Source organism: Schistocerca americana, chromosome 8, assembly GCF_021461395.2.
Source record: "Schistocerca americana isolate TAMUIC-IGC-003095 chromosome 8, iqSchAmer2.1, whole genome shotgun sequence".
NCBI lineage: Eukaryota > Metazoa > Arthropoda > Insecta > Orthoptera > Acrididae > Schistocerca > Schistocerca americana.
In genome coordinates, this window is record NC_060126.1 from 417044366 (window position 1) to 417065592 (window position 21227).

The 21227-nt window shown below is 43.3% G+C and overlaps 1 protein-coding gene across 3 annotated transcripts in view; it reads left to right on the forward strand.

Moving 5' to 3' along the window:
* Positions 1–21227, forward strand: part of LOC124546032 (mitogen-activated protein kinase-binding protein 1) — a 922513-nt gene that overhangs the window by 550135 nt on the left and 351151 nt on the right. Inside the window, exon 1 of one of the 3 annotated variants that reach the window (XM_047125006.1) lies at positions 9218–9286. The exons of the other annotated variants lie outside the window; for them this stretch is intronic. The gene's annotated coding sequence lies outside the window, so the exon portion shown is untranslated. Of the gene's footprint in view, positions 1–9217; positions 9287–21227 lie in introns of those variants that run through there. 3 annotated transcript variants of the gene reach the window in all.

Sequence of the window (21227 nt, forward strand, 5' to 3'; positions counted from 1 at the left end):
CAGAGCGAGCTAAATTTCGCAGGATCTCTGTTTGCGGAATCCATGGTGATTTTTATAGAGGAGACATTTCAGTTGTTACAGATTTTCAGCTTGTAGTTAAGAGATGGCTGATTTTCTAGACCATCGCAGATCGGGCACGGATGTCCAGCCCCATTTGTTAAAGGGATCCATTGGTATTCGATCGCTTAGGTTGTACGAAGTAGGCGCTTACGATGCCGTATCTTTCTTTGGATTAGTTGGTCAGACCCTATATTCATTCCAAGGAAGGCATGTGTTTATAAGTGTATTACCAAATTATCAGTTTAATAAGTGTGTTTGCAAAATAATGACACAAATTATTTACAGAAGAGTGGCAGAAGTCGACATCGGTTAGAATCAGTTTGGATTCTCGAGAAACGAAGGAACACGAGAGGCAATACTGTCCCTACGACTTATCTTAGACGGATAGATTAAAGAAATGGAAACGTAGGTTCATAGCATTTATTGGTTTAGAGAAAGCTTTCCACAACGTTGTCTGGAATACATTCCCAGAAATAGGGAAAGTACCAGGGATAAAATACAGTGAGTGAAAGGTTGTTTACTACTTGTATAGGCGCCAGACTGCAATCACAAGAGCCGCAGTACATGACGGAGAAACTATAGCTGCGAAGGTAGTGAGGCTGGGTTGTAGCCTATCTCTCACGTTATTCAGTTGGTTCATTGAGCATGCTGCAAAGGAAACCAAGGAGAAATTTCGAAAGTTCGGAGAGAGGAAATAAAAACTGAGGTTTGTCGATGATGATGTAATTCTCTCAGAGAAACCATAGGTCTTGGAAGAACAGTTGAGTGGAACCGGTAGTGTCTTTACAAGAGGTGATAAAGTGAACATTCACAAAAGCGAAACAGTGGTAATAGAATGTAATCGAATTGAATCAGGCAGTGCTGTGGGAATTAGATCAGGAATGAGGCAATAAAAGTGGCAAATGAGTTTTGTTATTTATGTAGCAAAATAACTCATGGTAGCCGTAAGTATTTGGAAGTCTTCTGTATTTGTAGAGCGTAGTTTTGTATGGAAGTGAAACGAGCACAACAAGCTGTTCAGACAAGAAGAGGGACGTAAGCTGTGGAAATGTGCTGCAGAAGAATGGTAAGATTAAACTGTACTGATCGTACAATTAATGAAGAAATACTGAATCGAATTGGGAAAAAAATAATGGCACAACCTGACTAAATGAAGGAATCGGACGGTCGTAATGGTGGGATGGGAGATTCCCGTATGGAGGACGTAGTGATAGGCATCCCTCGGGTTGTGAAGCAGCTGAATGGGTTGAAAATAAATAACTCGCCAGGTCCTGATCGGATTCCAATTCGGTTTTACAGGGAGTACTCTACTGCATTAGCTCCTTACTTAGTTTGCATTTATCGCGAATCTCTTGCCCAACGTAAAGTCCCGAGCGACTGAAAAAAAGCGCAGGTGACACCTGTATATAAGAAAGGTGGAAGAACGGATCCTCAAAATTACAGACCAATATCCTTAACATCGGTTTGTTGCAGGATTCTCGAACATATTCTCAGTTCGAATATAATGAATTTCCTTGAGACAGAGAAGTTGCTGTCCATGCATCAGCACGGCTTTAGAAAGCATCGCTCCTGCGAAACTCAACTCGCCCTTTTATCACATGATATCTTGCGAACCATGGATGAAGGTTATCAGACGGATGCCATATTTCTTGTCTTCCGGAAAGTGTTTGACTCGGTACCCCACTGCAGACTCCTAACTAAGGTACGAGCATATGGGATTGGTTCCCAAATTTGTGAGTGGCTCGAAGACTTCTTAAGTAATAGAGCCCAGTACGTTGTCCTCGATGGTGAGTGTTCATCGGAGGTGAGGGTATCATCTAAAGTGCCCCAGGGAAGTGTGGTAGGTCCGCTGTTGTTTTCTTTCTACATAAATGATCTTTTGGATAGGGGGGATAGCAATGTGCGGCTGTTTGCTGATGATGCTGTGGTGTACGGGAAGGTGTCGTCGTTGAGTGACTGGAGGAGGATACAAGATGACTTGGACAGGATTTGTGATTGGTGCAAAGAATGGCAGCTAACTCTAAATATAGATAAATGTAAATTAATGCAGAAGAATAGGAAAAAGAATCCCATAATGTTTGAATACTCCATTAGTAGTGTAGCGCTTGACACAGTCACGTCGATTAAATATTTGGGCGTAACATTGCAGAGCGATATGAAGTGGGACAAGCATGTAATGGCAGTTGTGGGGAAGGCGGATAGTCGTTATTGGTAGAATTTTGGGAAGATGTGGTTCATCTGTAAAGGAGACCGCTTATAAAACACTAATACGACCTAATCTTGAGTACTGCTCGTGCGTTTGGAATCTCTATCAGGTCGGATTGAGGGAGGACATAGAAGCAATTCAGAGGGGGGCTGCTAGATTTATTACTGGTAGGTTTGATCATCACGCGAGTGTTACGGAAATGCTTCAGGAACTCGGGTGGGAGTCTCTGGAGGAAAGGAGGCGTTCTTTTAGTGAATCGCTACTGGGGAAATTTAGAGAACCAGCATTTGAGGCTGACTGCAGTACAATTTTACTGCTGCCAACTTACATTTCTCGGAAAGACCACAAAGATAAGATAAGAGAGATTAGGGCTCGTACAGAGGCATATAGGCAGTCATTTTTCCCTCGTTCTGTTTGGGAGTGGAACAGGGAGAGAAGATGCTAGTTGTGGTTCGAGGTACCCTCCGCCACGCACCGTATGGTGGATTGCGGAGTATGTAGATGTAGATGTAGAGGGGGGGGGGTGTTAAAATTGTAGAGGGCAACCAAGAGATGACACAGAGTAAGCCGGCACAAATTATGTAGACTGCGGAGATTTACACTGGATAGACTAGCGTGGGAAGTTGCGTTAGACCCGTCTTCGGATCGAAGACCGCACCACACCAGTCTATCATCGACGTATTAACTGAACAAATATGAACTGATTTGAAGATCTAGCCTTCTACAAAGCGCATGAGGTTGCCTCACGAAAGAGTACAGACGATACCACATCCCAATTACTCGGGACATGTTTAGCACACGAGTATGGTTATTCCGTGTGCTAATCGCAGCCGAGAATGGGGCAGCTTCAGTACCAAGGCCACTCCGCTGCTGCTGAAATCTGCGGACGCCGCCTCCAATGGACTACCGGGCATCCGGAGCGGCAGGTGCGCCGGTGAATGGCTGTCTTCCTGAGGGCGCTGCTGACCTTGACCCTGAGTCCGTGTGCCGCTGCTTCCAACACGCAGGTGGCCAGAGGAGTGTTACAGTGTGGGATCGTGACGGCGGTAGCCAGTAGAAAGTTGTCGCACCTCGCTGATTCCAAACACCGTGAGGCCGATGTCACGGGGTAACTGCTCGTTGAAAGGCGCTACTCATATTGTCAGCTTCGTCAATAGTTGATCCGTTTTTGTAACAAATTGAAGTGGCACGAAACCGACATTGTAGTTCATTCAATAAATGTTCGATGGCATGCACCAACGAAAACCAGTGGGCCGAGCCCGAATCAGAGAAGAAGCAACTTCGGAACATCGTACCACCAATGAAATTCACTGTTGCTACAACTTGCTTATTAAATACTTCTCATTTGGTTTTTCAGCGGCCGTTTCTGCAGATGAAATTACTGGATACAAGGTCCACTTGTTACGCAAACAACCGTTTTTTCATTTAAACCAGAACAGGTTTGAGCATCTTTGCATGATCGTCAGTGGGTTACTCAGACCTCAATTTTTTACTTTATTGAGTTGCGTAGGACACACTCTGCATTGTCATATTCTAGTAGCTTGTCATCTGCGAATTTTGCTCCCGAAACTCCTGTTTAGAAGTATACACAAGCTGTACACAAATTTTGCGGAACTTCGTTCGTAAATGGGAACAGAGCTGAAAAGGATTTTCAAAAGTTAAATTTTCATATGACTAAGTACCAGTATCTGATATTTGTACAGAGGCACTCCACAATCCAATAACGTAAGAATTAAGATTTGAATAACTCGCTGACAATGGTGCTGAAACAAGTTTGGTTTTAAATGAAAAAAAACTGTTGTTTGCATAACAGGCGGACATTATATCCAGCAATTTGTTAAATGCCTTTCACCAGGTGCGTGCCAGGTACAAACACATCGGATTGCTACATCAAGTACTGTGACTCCTCACACTTTGAAATCTTCTTCCTGTATCCGCAGACCTATAACGTTGCCGGTGTTTGTAAAATTTGAAACTGGGACCAAACTGCTAATGTCATCGGTCCCTAAACCTATACACTACTTAATCTAACTTCAACTAAGGACAACACACACACACACACACACACACACACACACACCTGAGGGAGGACTCGAACCTCCATGGGTGGAGCCGCACGGATCGTAACAAGGCGGCCTTAAACCGCGCGGCTACACCGCGCGACCGGGTGTTTGTAGCACTCTGTTACATTGCGCTTTCCTCCTCCTGATTTGCGGCTTATGGAGAGCATCACTACCACCTTAAAAAATGCTCTGTCAAGTCTTCATAGACCACTGTTTTCTTTTTAGATGGTAGCCCTCTGCAACACCTGACAAGGAAGTCTGACAAAAGGCTCGCAGTGGGCTTCAGAGTTTGCCACTTTCTGCCAGCTAATTTCGTAGGCCTCCCAAAGCAGTGATTGAGTTGAGGGCTCCCCAGGTGTTTATAGTTCACAATAAACGAAATAAGTGTCCAAGGAATAGAAAAGCAACTGGAATCACTCAACGGAGGAAAGTCCACTGGACCTGACGGGATACCAAATCGATTCTACACAGAGTACGCGAAAGAACTTGCCCCCCTTCTAACAGCCGTGTACCGCAAGTCTCTAGAGGAACGGAAGGTTCCAAATGATTGGAAAAGAGCACAGGTAGTCCCAGTCTTCAAGAAGGGTCGTCGAGCAGATGCGCAAAACTATAGACCTATATCTCTGACGTCGATCTGTTGTAGAATTTTGGAACATGTTTTTTCCTCGAGTATCATGTCGTTTTTGGAAACCCAGAATCTACTATGTAGGAATCAACATAGATTCCGGAAACAGCGATCGTGTGAGACCCAACTCGCTTTACTTGTTCATGAGACCCAGAAAATATTAGATACAGGCTCCCAGGTAGATGCTATTTTTCTTGACTTCCGGAAGGCGTTCGATACAGTTCCGCACTGTCGCCTGATAAACAAAGTAAGAGCCTACGGAATATCAGACCAGCTGTGTGGCTGGATTGAAGAGTTTTTAGCAAACAGAACACAGCATGTTGTTATCAATGGATAGACGTCTGCAGACGTTAAAGTAACCTCTGGCGTGCCACGGGGGAGTGTTATGGGACCATTGCTTTACACAATATATATAAATGACCTAGTAGATAGTGTCGGAAATTCCATGCGGCTTTTCGCGGATGATGCTGTAGTATACAGAGAAGTTGCAGCATTAGAAAATTGTGGCGAAATGCAGGAAGATCTGCAGCGGATAAGCACTTGGTGCAGGGAGTGGCAACTGACCCTTAACATAGACAAATGTAATGTATTGCGAATACATAGAAAGAAGGATCCTTTATTGTATGATTATATGATAGCGGAACAAACACTGGTAGCAGTTACTTCTGTAAAATATCTGGGAGTATGCGTGCGGAACGATTTGAAGTGGAATGATCATATAAAATTAATTGTTGGTAAGGGGGGTACCAGGTTGAGATTCAATGGGAGAGTCCTTAGAAAATGTAATCCATCAACAAAGGAGGTGGCTTACAAAACATTCGTTCGACCTATGTTTGAGTATTGCTCATCAGTGTGGGATCCGTACCAGGTCGGGTTGACGGAGGAGGTAGAGAAGATCTAAAGAAGAGCGGCGCGTTTCGTCACAGGGTTATTTGGTAAGCGTGATAGCGTTACGGAGATGTTTAGCAAACTCGAGTGGCAGACTCTGCAAGAGAGGCGCTCTGCATCGCGGTGTAGCTTGCTGTCCAGGTTTCGAGAGGGTGCGTTTCTGGATGAGGTATCGAATATATTGCTTCCCCCTACTTATACCTCCCGAGGAGATCACGAATGTAAAATTAGAGAGATTAGAGCGCGCACGGAGGCTTTCAGACAGTCGTTCTTCCCGCGATCCACACGCAACTGGAACAGGAAAGGGAGGTAATGACAGTGGCACGTAAAGTACCCTCCGCCACCCACTGTTGGGTGGCTTGCGGAGTATAAATGTAGATGTAGATAATACGGCTAAAAGCGGACATTGGTGCAGTAACTCTTGTTAAACTCCTCCTGAACAGGTCATGGGGACCCAACGCTACTGACCGGCCGCCGTGTCATCCTCAGAGCACAGGCGTCACTGGATGCCGATATGGAGGTGCATGTGGTCAGCACACCGCTCTCCAGCCGTATGTCAGTTTCCGAGAACGACCTTTAATATATTCGTGGCTAAATATCCAAACTTTTTATCTCCTAGAATCGTGCTTCTTTTGAATTCTCCTGTGATTAGTTCTGACAGAAATAACGTTTTTAATACAAACCCACTGCGTCGCACTTATCCGCTCTTACTCATTAACCGAGAGACTGTAAAGGGATTTAAATCCCATCACGATCGTCCAAATTTTGGTTTTTCGTTGTTTCCCTAAATCACCAGAGGCAAATACTGGGACATTTCCTTTTAAAAGTACATGGCCGATTTTTTTCCTTAACCTTCCGTGATACGAGCTTATGCTACTTCTCAGGGCCGACGGGACTGCAGGGTACGCGCATCGTTCTAACTGCTTCCTGTTAGGCACGGAGGCTCACACGGTGAACAACTGCCGACAGGTCTCGCTATAAGAACGAATTTTCTGTAATTTTGTAGCGAGCGGGGTGACACTACTAAACTTGACAATAGCAGTGGCGATCCAATCATCTTCCAGTCTGGTTTTCCTCTCTACCCATAAAATACTTGAGGGGGAATGTCAGGATACTTCCCTGAGAATGCCACAGTCACTTACTTCCCTCTTTCATCGCTAAATAAGCTAGTGCTGCGATCTAGCAAAGCATTTATGTCCCAAGTTTTATTTAAGAACTTAACAAAAGCCTCTAAACGCTCCCTAAAATTGTCTTAGTTTTCAAATATTCCGGGTTTGGTATCTGAAATACTTACTCGGCTGTGTGTTTCGTCAGAACTTAATCATTTCAGTGCAATTAATCATGCACGTCAGAATGTTACGTTGAATATGTAAAACATTCTCGGTTTTCTTGCCGCGTCAATTCGGGATAAAATCTCGAGATTTCGACGATGGAGACTATCGTCGAAAGCTCGAGATTTTATCCGGAATTGACGCGGCAAGAAAACCGAGAATGTTTTACATGTCAGTGGCGTCACGAAAGACTTCGTCCTCATGTTACGTTGAATGTCTTAGGTGTGCTAATTACGAGGAGAGAAATCACTTGCTTGTCGAAGACACCGGCGGATGGCAGCGAGGCTATTAGAAAGGCCTTCGCCGCAATTCTGCCAAAGAGCTACACTTTTAAGAACGATCACCACCATTGGTGAAAGTTGGCACAAGAGAAATGTCTGTAGAATGCTAAAAAGGAGAAAATGAGTAGAATAAGAAACGAGGCAACTCGAATCCATGTTTCGGGAAGCGAAAGCCTCTCAGGAAGATAGCAGTATTGCAGGGTTGCTGTAGTTCGCAAAGGTTGGGAGATAGTTCTAGGTCCTTTAGCTTATGTTTCTGACAAAACTGTAGATCATACGTGAGATCTATAACTCGAAACAACAATAAGCACGTTAAGATTTCGGCACAGATGACGAAAACAATTGCATGTCTATTTTTTTGTCTGTGTGGCTGCTTCCGATAAAATAGACAAATATCGCTCAAATTCCACGGTTTTACTTCAAATATCTGGACATTAGGAGAATTATCTGAATTATCTGTCGAAATTTGTGCTTGTTTGTAAATTATGCAACTGTTAAGACAGCTGAAGCAAATTATACATCACTTCCATGTATGCGACCGTTAAGAAATTATTGTCTTTATTGGCTGTTAGATTTTCCACATTTCGCATACGACGTCATACAAAATTTATGAGTCCTCTTTGCATAAGAAAGCAAGCAAGTGTTTCCTTCGCGGTAACCGCAAGTAGAAGGAACTGCTTAAGTACATTGTCTGAATTTGTAGATTTTTCCGGATATCCTTAAGTCTGTGTAAAGATTGTTTTCACAATCAGCCTCTCTCCTCCGTTAACTGTTTTGCCATGGTTTGTGAAACACTATCTCCCTTTTCGTAATAAAACGTAGTAGGACTAACTAGAGGCATACCTGCACTACTGCTGTTAAGCATAACGTATAACCTTCCCTTTGAGCTGTCAGGTTGATGCCTCAATTACTTTTTCCATCTTATATGCGTATAATTTGTGAAAAAGACGTATGTTGTGTAGAGAGTAAAGTGATCCAGCTATAAAAAATATTAGCTTGATGTCCAGAAGGATACTTACATATCTTGTGTATTCGTCAGTGGCAATCGGAACAGTTGCCGTATTCGTAAAAAACATCGATTGTAAATGGTGCAGAAAATAAAACAATTCTTACTGTAACAGGAATGGTAGAATATCTACAGAAACAGCGTAAATGTGGCCTGGGAAACACTGAACAAAATTAGGACAGAAGAAATATGATGTATGAAGAAATACTGAAACCCATACATGTTCTCGTGGGCCTCGTCCTGAACTATGGTAGGTTACAGATACAAAAGCTACACTCCGAGGGAGTAAGTCAAACTCTCTTCGGCAGGCGGTCATATGAAATGCATTTTTTACCAATATTTTTGCTGGGGAAGCTTTACGTTTTAGAGGACAAAACAAATAGTGTGAAAGAATCTGAAACAAATATGATACAAGATATACGTATCAATATTGCAAAGACGTGAAGAGGGTAACAGAAAAAAACCACTATTTTGTGAAGGCAGTGACAATATTGAAGATGTGGAACATCTAACGAAAGGACTGCACCGAAAGGTAACCGGAGACTTTAAGATGGCTACCCTGAAGAGCAATCGCTATTCTCATACAAAAAGAAACTCAATGATAGCCTCGGACATGTTACCCACCTTGGGTTGTTGAGGTAACAGCCGTAAGCGGGAGCGCGTGGCGGTGCCATCTCACGGGCGAGGTTGGCAAGCGTGCGCGTCGCGTTGGCAGCCCTGCCAGCGCCAGGTGAGCGGCGTTCAGTTCAGTGAAAGTCCGGCCGCCGGGCGAAGCGGAGCTGCTGCCGCTGGATTGGACGTCACCGCCGCCAACACGATCTCTTCGGTGCGTGCTCGTGTGAAGTCTTACAAGCTGTGTGGTTTCTCATTTTTGTAAAGTGTCCGCAGTGATGTTTTGTGTACACTTGTCTGTAACAGCGGTGTTCCGAAGTCGGAGTGGTACCTCTGGCAGTGCCCTTCTTTTTGTGGAATCACGTAAAAACTTGCCATTTACTCCCATGGAGTGAGTGAATACGTTGTTAGGCTGCCACGAATTCACTAAATAGTTACTTCTACAGTGTTGCCATTTGGATCTTTACACGAAATAGCACCTTCCTCTGTCATCACATGCGTAGCAAAAAGTCTGTCACTTCCTGAATACACAACGCATCACCTCGATAAAGTTTCCTTTAACCAGTTACAAACGAAATGATGCGCATTTCTTCCTCATGTTAGCCCAGCCATTGTTCAGTTCTGCTGGTACTGTGGAAGCGTAGGAGCCGATCTGTGACTTATGACCATCACGTCACTGCTTCTGATAAAGGTCTTCCTGCCCAACCATCACATAGTTACTCCCGTAATTTGCAGACGCCAGATGTGTCAGATTCATAGTTCATTCACTCTTCTTTACGTCATATAGCTCTTACATTCAACTCAGTTCCGTAAGAATGTGGAGCTAAAAAGACCTTAATATCCAAATGTGCCATCCTTTCTTTTAGATTTTGTATGAAGTAAGACCTACGAAACGATAAATACGGTAATTTATAAATCTTTATTGTCTCGTGCAAACAAGACGAGAGTACAACAAATAAACATCAGAGTCGTTATGTTATCGTTTCGTGACGCGAAGGCTTGAACATTTGCCTGCTGTTTAGAGCTATTAAAGTCAGCTGTGCTGCGTGTGGCTGATTATTCATCAGTTATATTATTGCTGGACAGTGTACTTGATTAACATTGGCTAGCAGGCCTTGCGACAGCTACTGGTTCAGCTCTTGCTCCTGAGACGCACTGTAAAGTTTCCTTAACGTTTCTTAAATCCGCGAATCATCGCTGAGACAGTGAGCACTGACGTAAAACCAGCGAGATCCAAAACCGCTACATCATTAGTAGTAGTACAGGCCAATAATACAGTATACACATTGAATGACTGGTCAGATACTTTCCTTGCTCCTAAGTTCCTGTTGGTTCGCATCGCGCGCAGTGACTGCTTACTGCATATGTTACTAATATGCTTTTCGCTTTCTTAGCCCTGAAGTTAATCTATTCGTGGTCTATCCATGTGCAACATAGCGAGACTTTCCGTCACATTAAACTTCCAGAGTTAGAAAATGTGTTCCTTGTACAGGACAAAAAACACAGGAAAAGGTAAAATCTTGCAGAGAATGTCGTCGAAGGAGATGTGCTTAGCCGTAGTACAGAATATTTGGTTCATTATAACGCTTCAAGAAATCCAGTACGTTGTCCGAATCGTTATACCACACTCACACTTGCGGCACTTTCATCAGACGTTGCTTTCTCCTACTTGCCGTCGTGGTATCTTGTCAGGAAAAGAAAATAATGTAGGAAACAGTGTGTTCAGCATTGAAGTGTTGTGGGATACTTTGCAATTAATAACGAAATTTCTTTAGGAATTAGCCGACATCAGGAACAGTGGATAATATTTCCCAAAAAAGTAGTGGTGATTTTTTTGCTATCCACTATTTCACTTCCGTGATTCCATGACGTAACAGCCCGAACACTGCATCAATGTTTAAATACAAGTGTTGATGGCCGGCCGCGGTGGTCTAGCGGTTCTAGGCGCTCAGTCCGGAACCGCGCGACTGCTACGGTCGCAGGTTCGAATCCTGCCTCGGGCATGGATGTGTGTGATGTTCTTAGGTTAGTTAGGTTTAAGTAGTTCTAAGTTCTAGGTGACTGATGACCACAGATGTTTAGTCTCATAGTGCTCAGAGCCATTTGAACAACAAGTGTTGATGCATCCTTCACTACCAGAAATTTACTGCTTTTTTTTTTTTTAAAGATAGTATTTCCCTGATAGAGCCATCAGTCAGATATTTTTAATCCGTTGACTACTTATTCACTTACAATATTGCTAATACAGTACGTTTAAGTGTAACTTCTTGACTGATTAAGTTGTAAGACAACAATGCCGTAAATTTATAGTCCGGTCCGTACTCATTCTACAGATTTCTTCTGTCCGTAATCGAGACCTCGCAACGTCTATTTCTGGCAATTTTTCTGTATATCACAATCTCAGTTTACGTATTCCTATCTGTCTGTATTAAATCGTTTCCCTTGTGACTTACAGCGTAGCTACGAAAACTGCCTTGCCGTCGACAGACTCGATCCTTCTGAAACTTGTTGGTGTTCAGACCAACTTTTGGGGTGGTGAATAGTTTTTAGCTGATCCAAATTCGTGATGTAACATTAAAACGCTAGTGATTCATCATTATTATGATGTAAAAAAACACTAATGGCCGTTGTTCTGCTACTGCTTATTTCTTACGAACCTCATTCTTTTTCGGTTTATTTGACCAGTCAGGCATCAGGCCACTATCGTCACAAAAAATACAAGTTGGCTGATAAACCATAGCATCAAAACAAAATATGTTTGTAAGTTTCGTGGAGCGATAACTTTCCCTGTAACGTGGCTCTTTATTCTTAAACTTCACTTTATAACAAGATCGATTATGAAATCTGAAGTTCCTGCAAATTATAAAGAGGGGATTTTAAAATGCGGAATCTATCATGTTATGAAATGAAGTTCAACGTCGAAGTGCAGACGTAAAGGACTCATAGTTCAGCACCGCAAGCATCAAGAACTGGTCACTGTGATTTGATGCATAAAGCATGTCTTTTCCACGAGTTACGTTTAGAAATTTGTGCAACAAATCCTCCCTACTGTCTGATGATGGGTCTAGATTTTAAACTACTTGCAGCAAAATACAAAACTATTGCAAAAATAACGCTTGTGGTTGCAGTTTTGTTCCTAAGTGACAGTTCTCACTTGTGTTATGGATAACATGTTCACGATGTAAAGGGCATCATAACAAGCGCAAGGCGAAGTGTATACGTAGTGATAGTATACGTGCTTTCGTCCTCTACTATGGTCTTCCTTCTGCAAATGTGTTAGCAGGAGCGGATGAAGGCTTTGGTTATGGCAGTTCATTATTTGGCCGTCCCTCTCCTCTCGCACACTTCTACACAGGAGCCTAAGTTTATATTAACAATAAAATAGACGAGAACAAAATGTCTTAATAGTACCCTGTTTACATCAGAGATTAGTATCACTGTAGCATAACTTCCAAGACACTGCATTGCAGAAAAATGCAGCATTTTAACAGCATTCGCCGGTAAATTTGTCAAATTCATGTCTTGCAACTGATTTAAGAACAATAATAGTAACTATCTCTGAAAATCTCGCAGTGCAGGCTTTCACTCCCGGTATGTGTGTCCTTGGTGATTTTTTTTATTTTTTTACGGGTGTTAGGTCGTGGTCCAAAGGATAGTTATCTGTGTGACTTTTCGTCCCGTAATGCTGGAGACATCGTCAATGGCTACAAAGGCTGATGTAGCAGTTTCAAATTTAATAAGCGGTCGTATGACGTCCTGACCCAACAATTGCTTGAATACGTATAACTAGTTGAGTTTTCTGAGCTAGTTCATGTTTGAAACTGCTGTGAGAGTCGTGATAGCCTCCAGCTATGTATCCAGCATTAGAAGGTACAGAAATGTTCCGTGGATCACAGCGTAATGCCTACGAAACAAACTTTATCAAAAACTCTCAAAACTGTTACATGAAATTTGACACGATATAAAAAACGAGTAGGCTACATCCAACATTAGAAGTATTGAAGCATGGACGGTGTATGCGCTTCGTTGAGATGAGGAGGTTGGTACAAGAGAGAAATTCGTGATGGGCTATATCAGACCAATCAGAAGAAAGATTAAAAAAAAACTGCTGCTTTTATCACAGGTCTTCAGGCTGTAGCTATGTGATCGTGTCAATGGGGGGATTGCTGTTTCTTCTATAGTTTCCGCGCCTTCGTCAGATTTTGTTCCTTTTTCTTGGTGCGAGCGTCTGCCCTTTTCTGTCTCGGTTTAAACCTCACGTGGTTGCCGGTTCTACGTATCGACCCACGGACCGTGTCGGCTTTGTTGTCTGCAGCAAGGATGGTCAGTCTGTGAATGGACGCCTTTAGCTGTCCTCCACGGGCGGCAGGACACAACCTACGTGGGCTAACAATTGACAAGCATCGTCTCTCAAACACAGCTTGTAATATTCTTTAGTTCGTTGCCATTTTCATATCTGAAGGGTGGGAATGTCAAATGTTCGGAGCCAAATCTCACATTTGTCAGGAGAATCAAAAAGAATTTTTGTTCATAAGATATTTGTATCCAAAAGACTGAGGTGGTGGTCTGGCCTCACAGAACAATGCTGCTCACCCCATCACAGCAAAAATGAGACAAATTAGAAAATGAATAACGTGTTAAGAACGTTCTAGATAGCGTACCAGGGGACTGACTGGGTCTAAGTGTCAGTAAGAAAGTTTTTGATTCAAGTGCCATTAATACTGAGGCGTAGTTTTCGGGATAAGCAAGTCAAGGAAGTAGAGTCTACCTGAAAGACTTGCACCAGGCCAGCGAGCCACAAGAAATTCATACATTCACTGCGTTTTATTCGCGATAATACAACCACAGAATTAAGGTAGTAATGTTTTAATTATTAGGAAAGTAGCCAACAAAAAGCACTTATCATCTTTTAATTTTTTACAAGAAATAACAAATATAATTCAAGAGAAAAAGGTAATTATTTCTGCATCTTACGCACCTCCGTTCTTAGAGTCAGATGTTACTGTAGAGCATCCTGCACTGTCGAGGAAAAAATGGCAATTTCATGAACAGGTTTTTCTTTATTGTAACTGATAAACAAGGCTGGTCTTTCAGATTAAGTACGGGACTGGCGTAGACCTACACCATCCACAGTCTTTCCTCTTTTGAATATACTGACATTTTTCTATTCTTCTATTTCGTAGTAAAAATTTTTAATAGGTATTCGAGATGGAGGAGCATGAGACTCCTTTCGTTGATCATACTGCTGTGGAGACCTTACATCAGGCATAACGAAAGTTCCTGCGTGACAACAGTGGTTCAGCAGCATCTTCAAAATGAAGTCAGTCGTATGTAGTGGAATTACATAGAAAGTGTTGATAGCTTTAGCTGACTCAACAACCTTGTGTAAATAGTCCGGAACAAAGACCCTCCTTACCCTCCTCGTTTGTCTATAATTACAACATCTCTGTCGAAGCTCAGAAAGTTGTGTCCATTCACAAAAACTTGTGTGTTATCTCTTCAGACTATCCCAGGGTTATCAGGAACTTAGCACATGTTGATGTGTTTGGCCTGCTCTTTTCTCCAACTTTGTTTAATATTTCTGTAACTGAAATTATTTCCTTGAACTACAAAGATGTTTTACCGGCCGAGGCGGCGCAGTGGTGAGCACACTAAACTTACTTTCGGGAGGACGACGGTTCAAACCCGCGTACGGCCATGCTGATTAAGGTTTTCCGTGATTTCCCTAAATAGCTTCAGACAAATGCCGGGATGGTTCCTTTGAAAAGGGCACGGCCGACCTCCTTCCCCATCCCTCCCTAATGTGATGTGACCGATGACCTCGCTGTTTGGTCCTCTCCCCCAAATCAACCAACCAACAAACCTGTTTTATTGATACAAACAAAAGCTCGCACGCGCTCTGCTTGTTACTGTGCATCAACCAAATGGAGGAGGCCGTGACGCGTGCCACGTGGAATTTTTCACATTACCTGTTGCAGCAAATAGTTGCCGTCTTTAAATGTGCTTAATGCGCTAAACAGCTTTGTGCTGATAAATAAATATAGTTAGGCAACTGATCTCATTTAACATTTCATTGAGTGTACATACAGTAGTATCGTCGCACGTTATTATAATAGGATAAATGAGAGGGGGGGTTTTGTGGTCAGTGGTCAATAGGGAAGACTGGTATTTTAAAAAATATTGCCAAGAACGCAAAGCTTTTAAAAATTTTAAAAAGTTTTTAAGAAAAGAATGTTCCGCTGTTCATTTATTCTCGGGAGGTTAGCTGAGTTATAGGGAATTTGATTCATGGAAATGCTTTTAGTAAAATATGTATTGGAACCGTGACACCGCTCCTGCGTCCCTTGAACGCGGGGCTGTGTTTGCTGGCAGCAGCCGGCAGACCTTGACGCCGCACGCGCTCCCCTCGGCTGGCTGGATATCCGCGCACGTAAAACGCACGGTTGTGCAACTGGGACGAGCACCGCTGCCGCTGCCGACTCCCCTCTGCTCGCTCCGCCCCCCCCCCCCCCCTTCCCCCGGCCCAAGCACCCGGGCCAGGCCGATGAATGGCGTCCCTGCCTGCGGATCCTTTCATCTGTGCTCTGTACTAGCGGAAACGAGACGAGGAGCTCGCCGGCGTGGCGCAGCGCACTGAAAGGAGGCGTGCTCCGGTCGTTTCGGCCGGGCTCTCCTCAACTTCTGCCAGCCAGATTGACTGCCAGCGTTCGGACAGCGGAGCTCGAACTCGCCTCTCCCGGCCTTATCTCATTATGTCTGTTCGTGAAATCACGATCATTACCGAGCTCCTTCCCACGTTTTGCGAATTCTGTTTCAAATTAGCGCAAGGTGCAGTTGGTATTTGCCGTATCTTCGCATTTTTGTTCGTTGGTGTTCTTTTTAAGGGCTCCCACACACGAGCTCTCGTGTGTGGGCAAATCGCAGCGGTCGGTCGCTGATAGCATGGAAATACCAGGCGATCTGCTGGGTCGCACGCGATTCATGCTAGGAATGTGTCTGCCACCCATTTCTGTATTTAATAAGCATTAATTTTTACAGTGATTAACGTTTTGAAGGTTGTGCTATAGAAGTAGAATTGGTAGCAAGTTGGTAGCAGTAGCCGCGATAATATATAGCTCGAATTCTCACGGGAATCGGCAAGATGCTGAGAGTAATGAGGCTAATCAGCCGGGGCACTACGTCAGTACTGCGTGATATAAGTTGAGAATTTGGGTCTCACGGGAGGCGTGCTGGGGTAATGCGTACGGTTGTGATGACTACTATGTCCGAATAGCATAATGGTCAACGTATCTGCCTCGTAAGCAACAGACCCGTGTTCGAATCTCGGTCCGGTACAAAATTTTAAACTTGCCTCATTCATATAAATCAGTGACTCCTGGCAGCTAAGTCTTTTATTCCTTTCTGCCTTGAATCTGCATCTATACTCTGAAAACCACTGTAAAGTGCGTGGCAGAGGGTATGTCTTGTTGTACCAGTTATCAGGACTTTTTCCTGTTCCATTCACGCATGGAGTACGGTAACAATGAATCTGTACGTGCTGTAATTAATCCAACTGTGTCCTCAAAACCCCTATGGGAATGATATGTAGGGGATTGTAGTATATTCCTAGATTCGTCTTTTGAAGTTGGTTCGTGAAACTTGGTTAGTGGATTTTCTAGGGATAGTTTCCGTTTATCTTAAAGAGTCTACCAGATCAGTTCTTGCAACATCTGTCACACACTTTCGGGGGTCTAACAAATCTGTGACCATTAGTGCTGCCATTCTCTGTATACGCTCAGTATTCCTCTGCTAGTCCTATTTGGTACGGGTCCCACACACTTGAGCAATAATCTAGAACACGTGGCAGGAGTGATTTGTAAGCAATTTCCTTTGTAGACGGATGTCATTTTCCTCGTGTTCGACCAATAAACCCAAGTCTGGTACCTGCTTTACACGCTACTGAGCCGATGTGATCGTCCGACTTTATGTCCCTACTAAGTGTTACATAAAAGTATTTGTATGAGTTTACAGATTCTAACCACAAGTATTTGTATGAGTTTACAGATTCTAACCGTTACTCATTAACATACTATTCATAGGACAGTGGGATCCATATATAATAATTTTGAGATATTTGTGAAATAATTACTCGCATTATCAAAGTTTTTAACTTGTAAACAGAACACATATGTGCAGTATGTAATGTTTAAATATAGAGGCCATTTTAATTTCAATATTGAGGGCAGATCTCTTATACAGCTACAGTCAGGTTCATTGTCATTTCATATTCACTATCTCTCCATCATACAATTTATAACAAGAGTCAGGTAGTTAGTAGTGCCGCCGTTGATATCATCTCCATAGACACATCGAAATTGCAAACAAATTCTGCATATACCTGCAGTTAAACTATTAGATTATTGAATAAAAAAGGAATTGAGGACTAAGAAAAGTGAAACGGGTTGTATTACTGGATAGATGTACTCAACCCACTTAGCATCAGTAAAAAATGCAATATATTCTGTACAGTAACTCACAGTTCCCAAGAAAAGCGTTTCAAATAAAGGTTAATAACTTGTAACTGTTGTTTATTTTTTGCAAATATTCCTGGGGTACTGAAATCAACCGCAACTGCTACTAAATAGCAGTTCATTTTTCGAAGCAGAACTTCTGGACACAGTCGTGTTTGTAATATTGATTGAAATTGCGTGGCAGATCGTAGTGTGTATGGTGTCGAGGCGAGCGACCGATTGCAAGCGATATCGCATGCGACGGCTCGTAGGGATCCGACGTCCGTGTGTGATGCCGTTTAGAAAGGGAAAAAACGCAAAGCTGTGGTTAACCATAAGATTGGTTTCAATAACGCGGCGCTTCCCTAGGCTGTTTTAGGTTGTCTGCCCTTTACCTCCGACTTCTGTGAAATGCCTTACCCAACTACTTCGAACCACTGAGCAACGCGACGTCTCCCACATTAACAAGGAATTTCAGAGGTAAAAGTAGTAGTAATCAGTTCAGTTCATATCAGACGCTAGGACTGATCGTGGATTAAATCCGTGACATTTGATTCAGCAGTCTGGTTCTTCTTATATAAACTTCAAATTAACACTCATTGCTCTACCAGCACCGAAAAGTCTAACCTTAGCTTTTTTGGGCAGTCCACATAAATTGGGAAACATTACTGTTTCTTTACAGCATATTCTTGGGAAGAATAGGTTCTCTCCGCCTCTTGAGGTATGTATGCCAAACCTAGAAACAGGTGACCTCAGCCTCGATGTGTTTTTATATGCAAGATATCACTCTCAGGCAAATATTACGTCCCACCTTAGGCATCGTGGCGTTTCTCTTATTTGGTGGGATTAAATGCTGTCTATTCCACAGTGCCGTTCGTGAGCGGTCGAATAAATCAAAAGTTCTGGCTCAGGAGTAACTTCCATTAAATATTAGCCCAATACTGAAAATCCCCGAATATGCGCAACGGATAGTTGACTTTGGTCCGCCTCCGTAGCTAAGTGGTCTGCGTGTCTGGCTGCAATGCAGAAGACCCGGGTTTGATTCCTGGTACTGCAAGGGATTTTTCCTCGATGGGAGGATTGTACGAGGTGCACAAAGCCTCGTGAGGCGTGTTAAGGAGCCACTCGAGTGAGAAGTAGCGACTGCAAGACCACGAACGCCGACAACTACGGGAAGGGCGGTGTGCTGACCCGATGCCCCTCCATACCACATCCTAAAGCAGAGGACGACACGGCGGTCGTCGGTACCCTTCGGTCCGTCCATAGCCAGAAAGGTGGAGCTTTGATAATTGACTAAACTGTCTGTTTATGGCCCCAAATATGCATATGAATGCCTGTTAAATGAAGTTCTTCCCGACGTAAAAGTTTAAAGTCCAGTGAATCTGTATATCTTCCACAGAGAAGTTACATTGCATAAATTTCACGTAATATTCTTCTGATCACTCAAAACCGTGCGCTGCATCTAATAAATTTAAAATCCACAGAGTTCATTCCTGTAAGGTGGCCTAACGCAACCAATTTCATTGCGTCTATCTGGTACTTACGCACTGTAAAGTCTGGCGTTTTACACAGTTTAACTATAAACTGCGCTTGCCTCGGAGCGTTGCTCGCGCACGCTGCTGCGGCCAGGTACTTCTTTCCTGAGCGAGTCGTATTACTGCATGGCGGCATGTAGCTTTACTGAAACATTTATCAGAAAGTTTAATATAAGATTTATGCACCACTACTAACGTAATTCTGTCGTTTAGCATCATTTTCCCACATCGCCCTAGCCTTATTACGCAGAGGAAATAAAAAACATGCAAATGGACAACCGATATACGAGGTGTGATTGGTAAGTTTTAAGAATGGGCTTGTAATTGTACAATGGTGGTACTTACATGCTACTGTGATGCATCTCCTTCAAAATAGCCCCCTTCTGACTGAACACACCGACTCCAACGATGTTTCCACTTTTGGAAACATTCCTGGAATTTTTTTCTGAAATGTGTTAAGGACGCTCTGCGTATTTGCCTGGATGCCTTCAATCGAGTCAAATCACTTCCCTTTCAGTGAAAATTTCAGTGTAGGAAATAGGTAGAAGTCCTTAGGGGAATGTGGCGGTTGTGGAAGCACAGTAATTTTGAATTTGGTCAAAAATTCAACGATGGCGAAGGCACGGTGAGCAGGAGCATTGTCATGGTGTAGCACCCAACTCTTGTCTTTCCACAATGAAGGCCATTTCTTCCGCACCTTTTCGTGAAAAACGCTCAAGGACACATTTGTAATATTCCTGGTTAAAAGTGTGTGTGTGTGTGTGTGTGTGTGTGTGTGTGTCGTGCACTAATAAAACAGGTTGAACATCGCTTGCGTAAGACGCTAGTGGCCTCATTTGTGTCTACGTGTGAAATTATCAGTTTATCTCCATGGGCTGATCCAACGGCCGGCGCTCAGACGCCAGTCCGTCATGGCAGTGTTTCTTGTGATTCTCACTTCCGCCGATGTTTTGTAGCAATACCCTTCGGACGTGCTCTTTAAATGTTCATACTTCAATTATCGGTTCGATAAATTCGTTCATAGGTCGTCAGCTATGAAAACATCGCATCCAAATACGTAATTTCGTGTGCAAACATCAAGTCTTGTTAACGATAATGCTATTCACTTCGCTTTGCTGTTCTGCATAATTAGCAAGTGTCACCTACCATTGCATTCTCATAGCGCTACTTGGACCTAGCCACACAATTTTCCTCTCGCCAAGTGTACGGCTTTCATTACATTGTGACCTTTTCGAGACACCCTTTGTCGATGAACATTATTTGAAGCCATATCCACTACCGTCATGTGTCAGTTCTTATTTGTGAATGAACAGCTAAAGAAACCTTTCCTTGCCAATGCGGTGTTCATACGTAGTAGACCTCTTTTTGTGTTAGATTCTGGTCACTACTACCCCATCCCCAATATCTCTCTCTCTCTCTCTCTCTCTCTCTCTCTCTCTCACTCACTCACTCACTCACTCATTTGTGTGTATGCGTGCGTGTTTTAACTCATTTTTAAGACAGACAGCCGTTATACCATCAAAGTGAGTTGCCACTCGACTTTTGTGATTTACAGCAAAGGTGGAATATCTATGTAATGTTGTGGGGACGTAGCTAAACCGGGATTGGGACCAACGTCTGTTGGACAGTGGGTCAGTAATTGCGTTGCTTCGCCCTGTCGTACTTCGTGGGTCTGTAACATACTGTGACCAGAGTCGTTGCTCATTTAGATCTTTTTATAGAAACAAGTAGCTTAGCTTTCGCGTAATTAGACTGCTGTAAATCATCGACTGCGCGTGCACTTAGGAGCTCCCTAGTTGTTGCGAGTCATGTAAGCGTGCTGGTTCCGGCTAGGGCTTAGAAATGCCGCTAACCGCAAGCATAGTGAGACATGCGAGGGATCGTTACCTATTCTTTAGGCGTACCCTCAGTAGTGTCTGCTGGCATCAAAAAGCCTATGGGACCAAGCCTTATCGTTACTACGACAGCGCTTTAGTTCTGAGTTGGAAGAATTGCTTAGATCGTCTGTAGCATCGTATTGTACATTTTGGAAGCATATGCACTATCTGATCAAAAGTGACCGAACATTTAACAGTGGACATGAATTGAGGATGCACTCACCCTTCGCCTTTACGACGGTTGGAGCTCTACT